Raw genomic sequence first — 12479 nt, 5'->3', positions numbered from 1 at the left:
CAGGTTTGAGTTCATATAAAACTAGGAAGAAGACAGAATATTTGAGGGGCAGTGAGTGTCTGTTGTCTCTCTGGCTGGTTACTCCCACCCAACACACCCATCCCCCACTTGTAGATAAAGACCAGTCAAAGGCTGTTTGCAATCCTTTTTCTGGGTCCTTTTCACCTGTTTCTGAGCTTTTCACACCTGAAGCTTGAAGCCAGTCCTGATCCTTCCTGGAACTTCCTCCCAGATTCTGCCCCCCTCCCCTTGTCATCTGTGATGGTAGGAGTCAGGCCTGCACCAGTCACTTGGCTAGTGCCTCAGTTAATGCAGGATGGAAGGGCACAGACCTTTCCCTAAAGGAATATGCTGCCAGGAAAATTTTAAGTCACAAGGGCCTAGGCTACTGGAAGGCAGACCCTTATTCCTATGGCCAAGGCTCAAGTAACTGTCAAGATAACATATCTATTGGGCCCAAACAGTCATGGAAGGGGCCTGGGTGGCTTCTGGCTGAGGAAGAGGGACTCAGAGCTGGGAGGTACCTAACTCCATGGTAAGACTTCAGCGTGAGTGTGAAAGAACTATTAAGGTATCTGGAATTGTTGATGGTCAGGTGCCTTATCGCCTTAGGAAATCCTCGTGTAAATTCTGCTTTCCCCCATGAGTGAGAAATGTGTTCTCCGGGCAGCGAGGTTAAAGTTCTCTCTGATTTCATGTCACTTCATTGGGAGTTTTAGCTGTCCAGGACAAGAAAAAGAAAACCGCCAAAACCAGATACCTTATACTGATTTGAGTACAACTCACAGCAGTTTTGACTAAAGCCCCTAAGAGAAATATTTCTTCCTTTCTTTTCTGTTGCTCCATAATAAATTCTCAAAAAATTGCCCTGAAGCAATGTGGTGTGAAGCCTAAAATCTGCCTTGGCATCTGGTGAAAATGAGACAGGATGGAAGGGGGCAGGGCACGACCTTTAAAAGAATGAAGTAACTGTTGAGGATCCGACAAAAACTGGTTAGAGCCAATTAGGCCCAAGAGGCGGAAGATTAGACTTCCAGTGAACCTTGAACTTTATTATGCACTCATTGTAATACATTAGCATATGCTAAATGACACACCCACCAGGGCCATGACAGTTCTGGGGGACCATAAAAGGCCAAAATGTGGGCGCTGGCCCAATTCCTGGAAGTCTTCCCCCTTTCTTCAAAATAGTTGGAATAATCCTCCCACTCATTAGCCTAGGAAATTACCCAGCCCATAAAAACTAACCACCCCACATTTCAGAGCTCCTCTCACCTTCTGAGAAGGCCCACATTCTATCTATGGAATGTATATCTCTCTAAATAAACTAGCTTTACTATGGCTTGCTCTTGAATTCTTTCCTGCACGAAGCCAAGGACCCTCACATGTCAGCCCGTCCCAGGAACTCACCTGAAACCTGGGACATACCCATCCCCTCGAGGTCCATTTTCCTGCAGCAAAACCAGGAGGGCGTCAGATGACCTAAACATAAGTTCCCCTCTGCACACGGCTCCCTAGCCAAACGACCTTTCTTATCAAACAGATCGGCCTGCTTAACCCTGAGTAGTGGGTTTCACTTCCCTGTCAGCACCTGCCTCTCACAGCTGCTGGTTGTTCACTTTGTTCCTGAGTACAACTCATGTGGCCCGGCGTGGCATGCAGTGTCCTCTTTCCCCTCAGGCTGTGAGTACGTGTGACTAATAAACTGCTGTTGATCTCATCTGTCCAGTGTTGGGTGTTGTGTTTTGGGCCATGCCCAGAACCCTAGGGTGGGAATCCTTCTCTCACCAATGGGGTGAAGGGGAGGTAATTAAAACAAGTGGTGGTTTTTGTCCCTCTCTCCTCCCTGCCTTCCCACGATCCAGCATATCTAAGGGATATGACACACCCTGTTAGAAGCACTGTAGCTGCAGGCTAATGCTTTTTAACAGTGGTGGAACAGCCCCATGTAGGGTGGATAGCCTTTGTGGGAATATGTGAAGGATTAAAGAGCCGCCCAGGTGGAATCCTATTTGGCAATAAAAAGGAACAAACCATGGATACTCAGAACAACTTGGGTGGTTCTCAAGACATTATACTGAGTGGAAAAAGTCGATCTGAAAAGGCTACTGTGGTATGATTCCAATTATGTAACAGTCTTGAAATGACAAAATTATAGAGATGGAGAAGAGATCAATGGTTGCCAAGGGTTCAGGAAGGGAGGTGTATGATTACAAAGGGTTAGCACAAGGAAGTTAATTTGTGAAGAAATAGTTCGGTAGCTTGACTGTGATGCTAGTTCTACAAATTTATACATAGAATAGAATCATGCAAACCACACACACACACACACACACACCCACACACACACACACACAATTCCCAGATAATACTTTAGGCCATGTGCTCCCGCCCCAGGCAGCAAAAGCTCTAATTTCTCAACTGCCCAATGTAAAATTGATTATGCATGTACTGATTTTGATTGAAAAGTCAATTTGTGGTCATACTGCCTCTACCATCATTGTGTCCCCTCACTTTTACAAGGGGCAGAGAAGTCCTATGCAATTAACCCTTCAGTCAACCAATATCTATTGAGTACTGATGCTGTGGGTGGACTGTCCATTTTCCCTTGGCTTTCAACTTTCCTGCATATATCAGTGGCTTCTTACTATCTGCAACTTTGACTCTGCCTGAGGGCTTTTTCTGGCTGCAGGAACCCACACTAACCATATATGAGATTGGCTAGGGTGTGTGGGGGAGTAAACACCCCCATGAGCAGCCCTCCAGTGATACAAGGAAGGTGGAAGATAAATACCCCAGCTCCCTCATCCTTTTGGTGCAGTAACTCCGAGGTATGTGTTCTAGACTGTCTTCCAAAGTTTCTCAGTGGAGCTAGCCTTCAGTGGTAACCTGCTCATTGACACATCTGTATGGGCCACCTTTCTTTCACTGTTTCATGTCCCTACTAATGCATCCTGTGTCTACCTCTCAAAGAAACTACTTGGCCTTGAATCCTTGTCTCAGGCTCTGCTTCTAAGGGATCCAGCTTAAGACAAGGCACCATGCTTGGCACCGTGGTCCCTACTTTGATGAGCAGAGGGGAAGTCAGACATACGTACAAGGGGAAAAGAAGGGTATTAAAATGCATTGGATCTTAGATTCCAAGTGCTTTTACCTCTTTCCCCTCATTTAATGCTTACAATAATACATGCTGCATTTACTTCTAAGTGCTTTATACCTATTGGCTCAGTCTTCTCAATACTATGAAGTACAGCTGACTTTTATTTGCAGGAGTTATGTTCTGTGAATTCACTCAAACACTGAATTAGTGACTTCTGAACCACTGCTCCTTCCATCCATCCACCCATCCATCTACCTACCTATCCCATGGATTCTAATCTTGAATTCTAAAAACATTCATTCTGGTAGAATCTATTTTCTTTATTTTACAAAAGAGAATATGAGGCTCAAAAGTGTTAAGTGACTTGCTTGAGGCCATCCCACTAACTAGTGCCAGAGTTGGGATTCAAATTCCATCCAACTGGGCCCACAGCCAGAGCTTCTTGCACAACGCTGCACTGCCCCCTCCTGTCTCCACCCTTTGGTCATTTCTGTATGAGAGCTGAACCAAAAGGGCAGAACATTACCTTGTTTGACCTGAGCTGGGACCATGCTCATCGGGCAACTCAAATTTTTCACTGCTCTGCACATGTTCAGGAATGAACACCAAAGTGCCACAAGTATTTCTTTTGGAGCTGCAAATAAATTTTAGTGGGTAAGCCAATTTGCAAATATGGGGTCTGCAAATAATGAGATTGACTGTATGTATGGTTATTATATCCTCTTGAGAGACAAGGAAACAGAGGCACAGAAGGTTTGACTAACTTATCCAATGTGACATGGCTAATAGGTACTAGTGCACTGGAGTTTGAATGCAGGCATCTTGATTCCAGAGGCTCTAACCACTACTCTGCACTGTCTCTTGATAGACCCATGTGGGAAATTATAACTTAGCATCAAGTCATGGCTGTGAAGGGGAGCTGGAAGGATATCTGGCTTCTCCCAACTCCTCAGAGAGGGGAAAAATTAGCAGAAATTCTGCAGAACTATGAAAAAGATAAGAAATCTGCTATGTAAATTGTGAAACAAAAGTCCATGTCCTCCATGTTCTACTCCAGGGTGTTAAGGTAAATGATAAATTGCTTTAAAAAACAGAACCCAAGTGGCAATGGTTAAAAAAAGATAGAAGTTTGTTTCTTCTTCCAGGAGGGTGGGCAGCTGTCCTCCATGTGATCATTTAGGGGCCCAGGCTGATGGTGGCTTTTCCATCTTCTACCTGTGACTTCTTGGGTGGCTCTCCTTGGTGCTATTCCGGTCCAGTAAAAATAGAGAAGGGACATAGAGAGGACACACCTGCCTTCTTAAAAGCCTCAACTTGGGAGGGGCACAGTCACTTCTGCTCCATTGTTGAGCATCAGTCACATGACCAGTCTAGCTGCAAGGAAGTCTGGGAAATGTAGTCCTTGACTGGGGAGCCATGTTATTAGGGAAAGGGAGGATGGATTTTGTTGGACAACCAGCCATCTCCAGTCATCAATGTAAATTCTATCAGGAAAGAAAAAGCGAAAGCCTCAATGAGCTATTGCCTCACACCTGTTAAAATGACTGTTATAAAACTTCCCTGGTGCAATGGTTAAGAATCTGCCTGCCAATGCAGGGGACGTGGGTTCGATCCCTGGTCTGGGAAAATCCCACATGCTGCAGAGCAACTAAACCCTTTCACCACAACTATTGAGCCCACGTGCCACAACTACTGAAGCTCATGTGCCCTAGAGCCCATGCTCCGCAACAAGAGAAGCTACCACAATGAGAAGCCTGCACACCACAACGAAGAGTAGCCCTTGCTTGCCACAACTAGAGAAAGCCTGGGAGCAGCAATGAGGACCCAATGCAGCAAAAAAAAAAAAAAAAAAAAAAAAAAAGACAAGAAATAACAAATATTGGAGAAAATGTGGAGAAAAGGGAATTCTTATACACTGTTGGTGGGACTGTAAATTGGTGCAGTCAGTATAGTAAACAGTATGACAATTCCTCAAAATACTAAGAATAGAGCTACCATATAACCCAGTTATTTCACTTCTGGGAATTGATCCAAAGAACTTGAAAGCATTAATTTGAAAAGATATATGTACCCTTAGATCAACCGGCTTGCAAAGCAGAAATAGAGACATCGATGTACAGAACGAACATATGGACACAAAGTGGGGAAAGCTGGGGTGGGGTGGGGCGGGGTGGGATGAATTGGGAAATTGGGATTGCCATATATACATTACTAATAAGAAAAAAATTCAAATTGTACACTTTAAATACATGCAGTTTATTGTATGTCAATTATATCTCAATAAACTTTTTTTTTTAAAGAAAAGATATATGTACCCCTATGTTCATTGCAGCATTATTTACTATAGCCAAGACATGGAAATAACCCATGTCCATCAATGAATGAATGGATAAAGAAGATATGGTTTATATACACAATAGAAGACTGCTCAGCCATAAAAAAAAAAGAGTGAAATCCTGCCATTTGTGACAACATGGATGGACCTTGAAGGTTTTATGCTAAGTGAAATAAGTCAAATGGAGAAAGACAAATACTGTATGGTTTCACTCTTCATGTGTGGAATCTGAAAAAACAAAACAAATGAACAACCAAAACAAAAACAAACTCATCGATACAGAGAACAGATTAATGGTTACAAGAGGGGAAGGAGGGTGGGAGGGGTGGGCAAAATGGGTGAAAAGGGAGTTAACTGTAGCGCAACGGATGAGAATTAGACATGTGGTGATCTCTTTGTAGTGCATATAGATGTCAAATTATAATGTTGTACACCTGAAACTTACATAATAACTAAAAAAAAGAAAATTAAAGGGAAGAGAAGTAAGTCCAATTCCAGCTAATACAACTCTTCTGGGCAATATTATTTCAATTATGCCATCGTTATCAAGCTGGCATTCTGTTTCCCTGCTCATACAGATGTGTTTGGTCATGTCAAGATGTGCATAATTCTTCATCTCTAAGGAAACACATTTCTTACTTTCCTTTGTTAATACTGTGGTCCTAAGGTCAAATGCCTGTTTTCTTTGAGATCCATCCCTTCCTCTCTTTGCCTGTTTCACAGGGAACTACATTTCCCAGGATCCCTTGCCTAAGAAGGTTGGCCAATGGGAGGCGGTGGTAGAAGGCTGGAGGGCGGGGCAAGGGAGGAGATGGAGTTTATGTCCTCTTTCTTCCTCTGGTCCTGTGGCTTCTCCACAGCAGTGGTGGTGTCTCCTCCATGCCTCCAGCTCCCCTGGCAAACTCCTTTTCTCACAGGAGCTGTGGCGTTAGCTCCCACGAAACAGCCCTGCTTCTGCATGCAGGTAAACTGTCCCTCTAGCCTTGAGAATGGTAGCCAATTCCTGCTGTTGCTAACTTCTGAGTTGCCTCTTTGCTCTTTATTTGGCTTCTTTTCCCCGCATTACTGGAAAGACCAAATCCCTGTATTTATTTCCCTTTGTTTGCAGGCTCTATAGTTCTATTTTCCTAGCCAGACCCTAATGAACACCCTCCTGTTTTCACTTCTGCATTCTGTTTCTTGTGACTTTGCAGAACCTCCCGCTAGAGTGGGCAGAATTACTTCTCTTTATGCCCCTCTTTCAGCCCTGCCACTTGTTCTGAGACAAAGTAGTTTCAAGAGGGTGAGTGATTCAGGCAAGAGCTTAAGTCAAGGTCTTTAGTCTGAAATCTGTAGAACAGGCCAGCAGGTGGGAAACTCAGGAAGTGTTCTTATACTGGGTCTTGAGACAGAATTCCTTCTTCTCTAGGAAACTTCGGTCTTTGCTCTTATGATCTTCAACTGATTGTATGAGGCCCACCCACATTATCAATTATCATTTACTTAAATCACATCTACAAAATACCTTCACAGCAACATCCAGAGTAGTGGTTGACCAAACAACTGGGTACCATAAGCTAGCCAAATTGACACATAAAATTAACCATCACAGTCTATTCCTTTCCAACTTGGCACACATATACATCTCTTAAGCCATACTTAATATCCAAATAAAGACAATAATAAATTTATATTTCTGCCTCATATGCCATAATTATCCTGCATACAACTGAAAATGCACTAAGCCATTCCCCAGAAAAGAATGCAAAGTACTAGGGTGATGTTCACTCTTCTTGATATTCTGCAACTCAAATTTTATGATGTAAAGTTAACAATATTTAAATATTATGTGAAGTTAATGCATCTTATGCTATATTATAAAAGGATATGAGAAGGAAGAAAAGAAAGAAAACAAAGATATTTGCTTAATAAATATATTCACAAAATATATTTGTAATGAAATAAGAAAGAAATATAACAATTGTATAACATCATTTCTGTATCTGATCATATAGTCATAGCTGGTATTTATAACTACCCTTTATTACCCATTCCATAGTTTCTTTGCCCTCAGAAATCATCTCAGCTGGTCATGGTTCTTTACCTGGTGAGGTGACCCAAACTTTCATTCTTGAGGTACAGACAATTAGCACGTGAGCAGTCTTGCTTGAATTGGCTTGTATAGTTTTTCCATTGACTTTGAACACATGGCATGGTCATACTAAGAGAAAATCCGAATTGGTCACAAAATCTGCTGATTCTCATACCTGTAAGCAAGGAAGGTAAATTTTGAGATTGTGTGCTATGTGGCATGATTGCTTCAAAAACCAATGAATACAAACTATAGCTCTACACAGATATGGATACAGTGTGGTCACAAATATATAAAAAGCCCAAATAATAGTGTAAAGAAAAAAAAACTTAAGAGAAGAATGCCAAGAAGTTAACAGTGGTTGGCTTTGGAAGATGGGTGTGTTGATTGCCCAGGTTAGAAATTCAGAAATAGAATATGCGTTGCCTTTTTTTTTTTTTTCGGGCTGTGCCTCGCGGCTTGCAGGATCTTAGTTCCCCCATCAGTGATTGAACCCAGGCCTTTAGCAGTGAAAGCTCAGAGTCCTAACCACTGGACTTCCAGGGAATACCCAGAAATTGTATTGCTTTTGACAACAACAAAACAATGTAATTAATGAGCTCACATTACTAAAAGTTCAGGGATAGATTTAGCTTCAGGCACAGTTGGACCCAGATGCTTGAAGAACGTTGTCAAAACACTATCTCTTTGCATCTTTCCACTCAGGTTTCATTCTTAGGCAGGCTAACCCTTCACGATGGCATTCTGGACACTGATCATTTCACATTCCCTTTTAAAATTTAAATTTATCCATACGAATTGATAAATTTCATCTCTTTCCTGCTGGCTCCAGTCAAAATCCTGACATTACAAGATTGGTTCAGTTTGGGTTAACCCCCCCACCCCCCGCCACCGGGAACCAATCTCAGAGGCCATCAGATGGGTTCCTCCTGAGGGGTGCACTTACCCCAGGAGCTAGAGATGCAATCAGATTCATTCTAGCCACACAGAATGAGAAAAGTATGGGGGTGAGTGGTTTTCCAAAGAAAAATCAGGCTGTAGCTATCAGAAAGAAAGGAGGTAATAGATGTTGCACAGTTAAAAATAGTATCTATCTACCCAAATGGTGCTTTTATTTCTCTATATCTTTTTTTTAATTTAGTTTTAAAATATTTTATTATTATTTATTATTGTTATTAGTTTTAAAATTTTTGGCTGTGTTGGGTTTTTGTTGCTGTGCATGGGCTTTCTTTAGTTGTGGTGAGTGGGGGCTACTCTTTGATGCGGTGGGTGGGCATCTCGGTGCAGTGGTTTCTCTTGTTGCAGAGCACGGGCTCCAGGCATGTGGCTTCACTAGTTGCAGCTCACAGGCTCAGTAGTTGTGGCGCACAGGTTTAGCTGCTCCGTGGCAAGTGGGATCTTCCTGGACCAGGGATCGAACCCGTGTCCCTTATGTTGGATTCTTAACCACTGTATAACCAGGGAAGTCCTTTCTATATCTTTTAGAGTTTAGCTGGTGAGTAAGTATTGCTTCTGTTATAGGATGAATGTTTGTGTCCCTCCGAATTCATGTTGAGATTTAATCCCCAGTCTGTTGGTATTTGGAAGTGGGGCCTTTGGGAGGGTGGAGACCTCATGAATGGCATCAGTGCACGTATAGAAGGGACCCTAGAGAGATCCCTCATCCTTTCCACCATGTGAAGACACAGCGAGAAGATGCCATCTGTGAACCTCACCAGACACCAAACCTGCTGGTGCCTTGATCTTGGACTTCCCAGTCTCCAGAACTGGGACAAATAAATGTCTGTTTTTTTAATAAGTCAGCCAGTCAACAGCAAGGTCCTACTGTATAGCACAGGGAACTGTGGTCAGTACCCTGTGGTCAACCATAACGGAAATATATATGCATAACTGAATCACTTTGCTGTGCAGCAGAAATTAACACAACATAGTAACTCAACTATACTTCAATAACATTGTTTTTAAAAAAGTCAGCCAACCTATGATACTCTGTTATAGCAGCCCAAATGGACTAAGACATCTTCTATAATGGAAGAAATACTATTAAAAAAGAACCCTCCCCCCTCCCCAAGTCTTCTGTTGCCCTGCTTATGTAGCCCTCATATATCTATGTCCTTGTGGGCAACGTGTCACTTGGAAAGCCCCACGATCCAGAAGGGAGGAAAAGTTCCCAGCTGCAGCCAATTGGCTTGCTAAATTGAGACCAGATGTTTGGATTGGGGGCCTTTTAGAGGTACCATGTGTCCCTGGACTGATCATAGTTTCTAAGGCCAGGCACTTCTGCTCTTCAATTTCTTAGTACATGTGATGCTAAAATTCCATGGTGTTCTGCCGGTGGAAAGACACTCAGCCCCATGATTCTGAGAGATACTCTGTGGTCATGAAAGCACTCCAGGCAGAAGAGAACAACCAGTCCTTGGGGTTGGGAAAAGACTGTTCTCATAGAGTTAGAAGAGAGTAAAGGGCATCAGGAAGAAATTTAACATTCAGAATAGCTAGCTGAAGCGAAGTAAGTCAGAAAGAGAAAGACAAATGTCATATGATATCACTTATATGTGGAATCTAGAATATGATACAAATGCATTTATATGTGAAACAGAAACAGACTCACAGATATAGAGAACAGATTTGTGGTTGCCGGGGGCGGGGGGAGGAATGGATTGGGAGTTTGGGATTAGCAGACACAAACGATTATACAGAGAATGGATAAACAGCAAGGTCCTACACAGGGAACTATGTTCAACATCCTGGAATAAAGCATAATGGAAAAGAATATGAAAAATAATATATATATATATATCTGAATCACTTTGCTGTATAGCAGAAATTAACACAACCTTGTAAATCAACTAAACTTCAATTAAAAAAAAAAAGATTGGCTAGCTGAATACTAAAATTAACCAAGAAGCATTAAGAACGCAATGTATTTAGGGCAAAGAGGTAGTAGTTAGAAATGCTTGAAATTTTTTTAACCAATTTTTTTATTGTGGTAAAATACATGTAACATAAAATTTACCATCTTAACCATTTTTAAGTTCAATGGCATTAAGTATATTCACATTGTGGTGCAACCATCACCAGTATCCATCTCCATAACTTTTTCACCTTCTCAAACGGAAACTCTGTCCCCATCAAACAACAGCTCCCCATTCTCCCTGCCCCCAACCATTCCACTTTCTCTATGAATTTGACTATTCTACCTCATATAAGTGGAATCATACACTATTTGTCTTTTTTTGTGACTGACATTTCACTTAGCAAAATGTGGATATGTTTGACTTTTTTCTGAGTTTGTTTTGTTGATTGTTTTTAATTAATTAATTAATTGGCTGAGTTTGGGCCTTTGTTGCTGTGCGTGGGCTTTTCTCTACTTGCAGTGAGCGGGAGCTACTCTTCATTTCTTTGTTGGGGTACACAGTCTTCTCAGTGCAGTGGCATCTCTTGTTGTGGAGCACGGGCTCTAGGTGTGTGGGCTTCAGTAATTGTGGCACATGGGCTTAGTTGCTCTGTGGCATGTGGGATCTTTCCGCACCAGGGATCGAACTGTGTCCCCTGCACTGGCAGGTGGATTCTTAACCACAGCGCCAGCAGGGAAGTCCCTATGCTTGACTTTTATTTCTGATTGCTAATCTGATTTCTAACCATCCTGTGAGTTTTCTTGTCTTTCTGCAGAGGCTTTAATGTGATTATGTTTCTCTTCTTGAGTAAACTTAAACAAATCTTCAGCGGACAGCTTGGTGAGTTTTTACCTGTGTGTGCCCTTGTGTGACTACCAGCTAAGACAGGATGTAGAATATTACCAGTATTCCAGGGGGAATTCTTTAAATGCTAACTTACACTTTTACTCATCAAATTAGCAAAAATTAAAAAGTTAGCTAATACCAAGTGCTGGTGAGGATGTGGGGAAATGGGCAATCTTCTACATTATTAATGAAAGTATAAATTGGTGCAACTTTCCTGGAGAAAAAAAGGTGATAGCTATAATATTTGTTGACATGGCAATCTCATTGCTAGGTATTTACTCTTCTGACACAGTTTGCTGAAATACAGGGATAAAAATGTTGCCTGTAGCCTTGTTTGAAGTAGCTAAAAGCTGAAGAGTGTCCATCATTTGACATCTTAAGTGCTATTTGAACAAATTAAGGCACTTCCACACAATAGGATACCAATACAGATATTAAGAAGAGAGATATAGATCTACATAGAGTGTGTTATTCTGGAAAGTTACTCACGATGTATTTCTATATGAAAATTTGCAAGTTGCAGAACAATTGATGCAGTGGTTCCTCTTGAATAAATTTAAAGGCATATATAAGAAGATTCATATGAGTAGAAACCTATAGCAAATGTTTACTCAGCTCTCCTTCTTGTTTTGGGAAAATTCCCCAAAATTGGATTGTCATGATGGGAGGTAGTGTCAATAGCTTCCCTCTTCTTGCCTCTTGGAGGCTCGGCAAAATCACATGACTTGGGCTTAGCTGATTCTTTGCTCACACCAAGGGGCTTTGACTTTCTTTAAAAATTTTTTTTTGTAATTATTTATTTATTTGGCTGCACTGAGTCTAAGTTGTGGCATGCAGGATCTTTAGTTGCAACATACAGTTTTCTTGAGCTGTGTCATGTGGGATCTAGTTCCCTGACCAGGGATCAAACCTGGGCCCCTGCTTTGGGAGCATGGAGTCTTAACCACTGGACCACCAGGGAAGTCCCAAGGGGCTTTGACTTTTGAGTGAGTGATCCTAAGTTACATTTGGGAATTTGTTCACACAGTAGTGGAAGCAGTGGGGTCCCAGACAGTGTCTGCTAAAACACAGCTTCTTAGAATTAATGTGCTCACGGGTTCCTAGAAGATCTTGTTAATATTCAGATTATAATCTAGCATCTTTGGGGTGAGGCCCAAAGTTATGTATTTCTAAGAAGTTTGTAGGTGATGTTGATGCTGTCGGTCTGAGGACCATATTAAAAGATGGTTG

At 41.9% G+C, this 12479-nt stretch overlaps 1 non-coding gene across 1 annotated transcript; it reads right to left on the bottom strand.

The window, feature by feature from the left end:
- Window positions 1-12138: 12138 nt before the first annotated feature.
- Window positions 12139-12210, bottom strand: TRNAW-CCA (transfer RNA tryptophan (anticodon CCA)). The gene has a single exon. It is a non-coding gene; the product is annotated as a tRNA-Trp (tRNA).
- Window positions 12211-12479: the final 269 nt, after the last annotated feature.

The sequence above is a fragment of the Hippopotamus amphibius genome, chromosome 15 (genome assembly GCF_030028045.1).
Source record: "Hippopotamus amphibius kiboko isolate mHipAmp2 chromosome 15, mHipAmp2.hap2, whole genome shotgun sequence".
Taxonomy (NCBI): domain Eukaryota; kingdom Metazoa; phylum Chordata; class Mammalia; order Artiodactyla; family Hippopotamidae; genus Hippopotamus; species Hippopotamus amphibius.
Note: the sequence above shows the minus strand (reverse complement) of the source record. Positions and strands in the feature narration are given on the sequence as shown.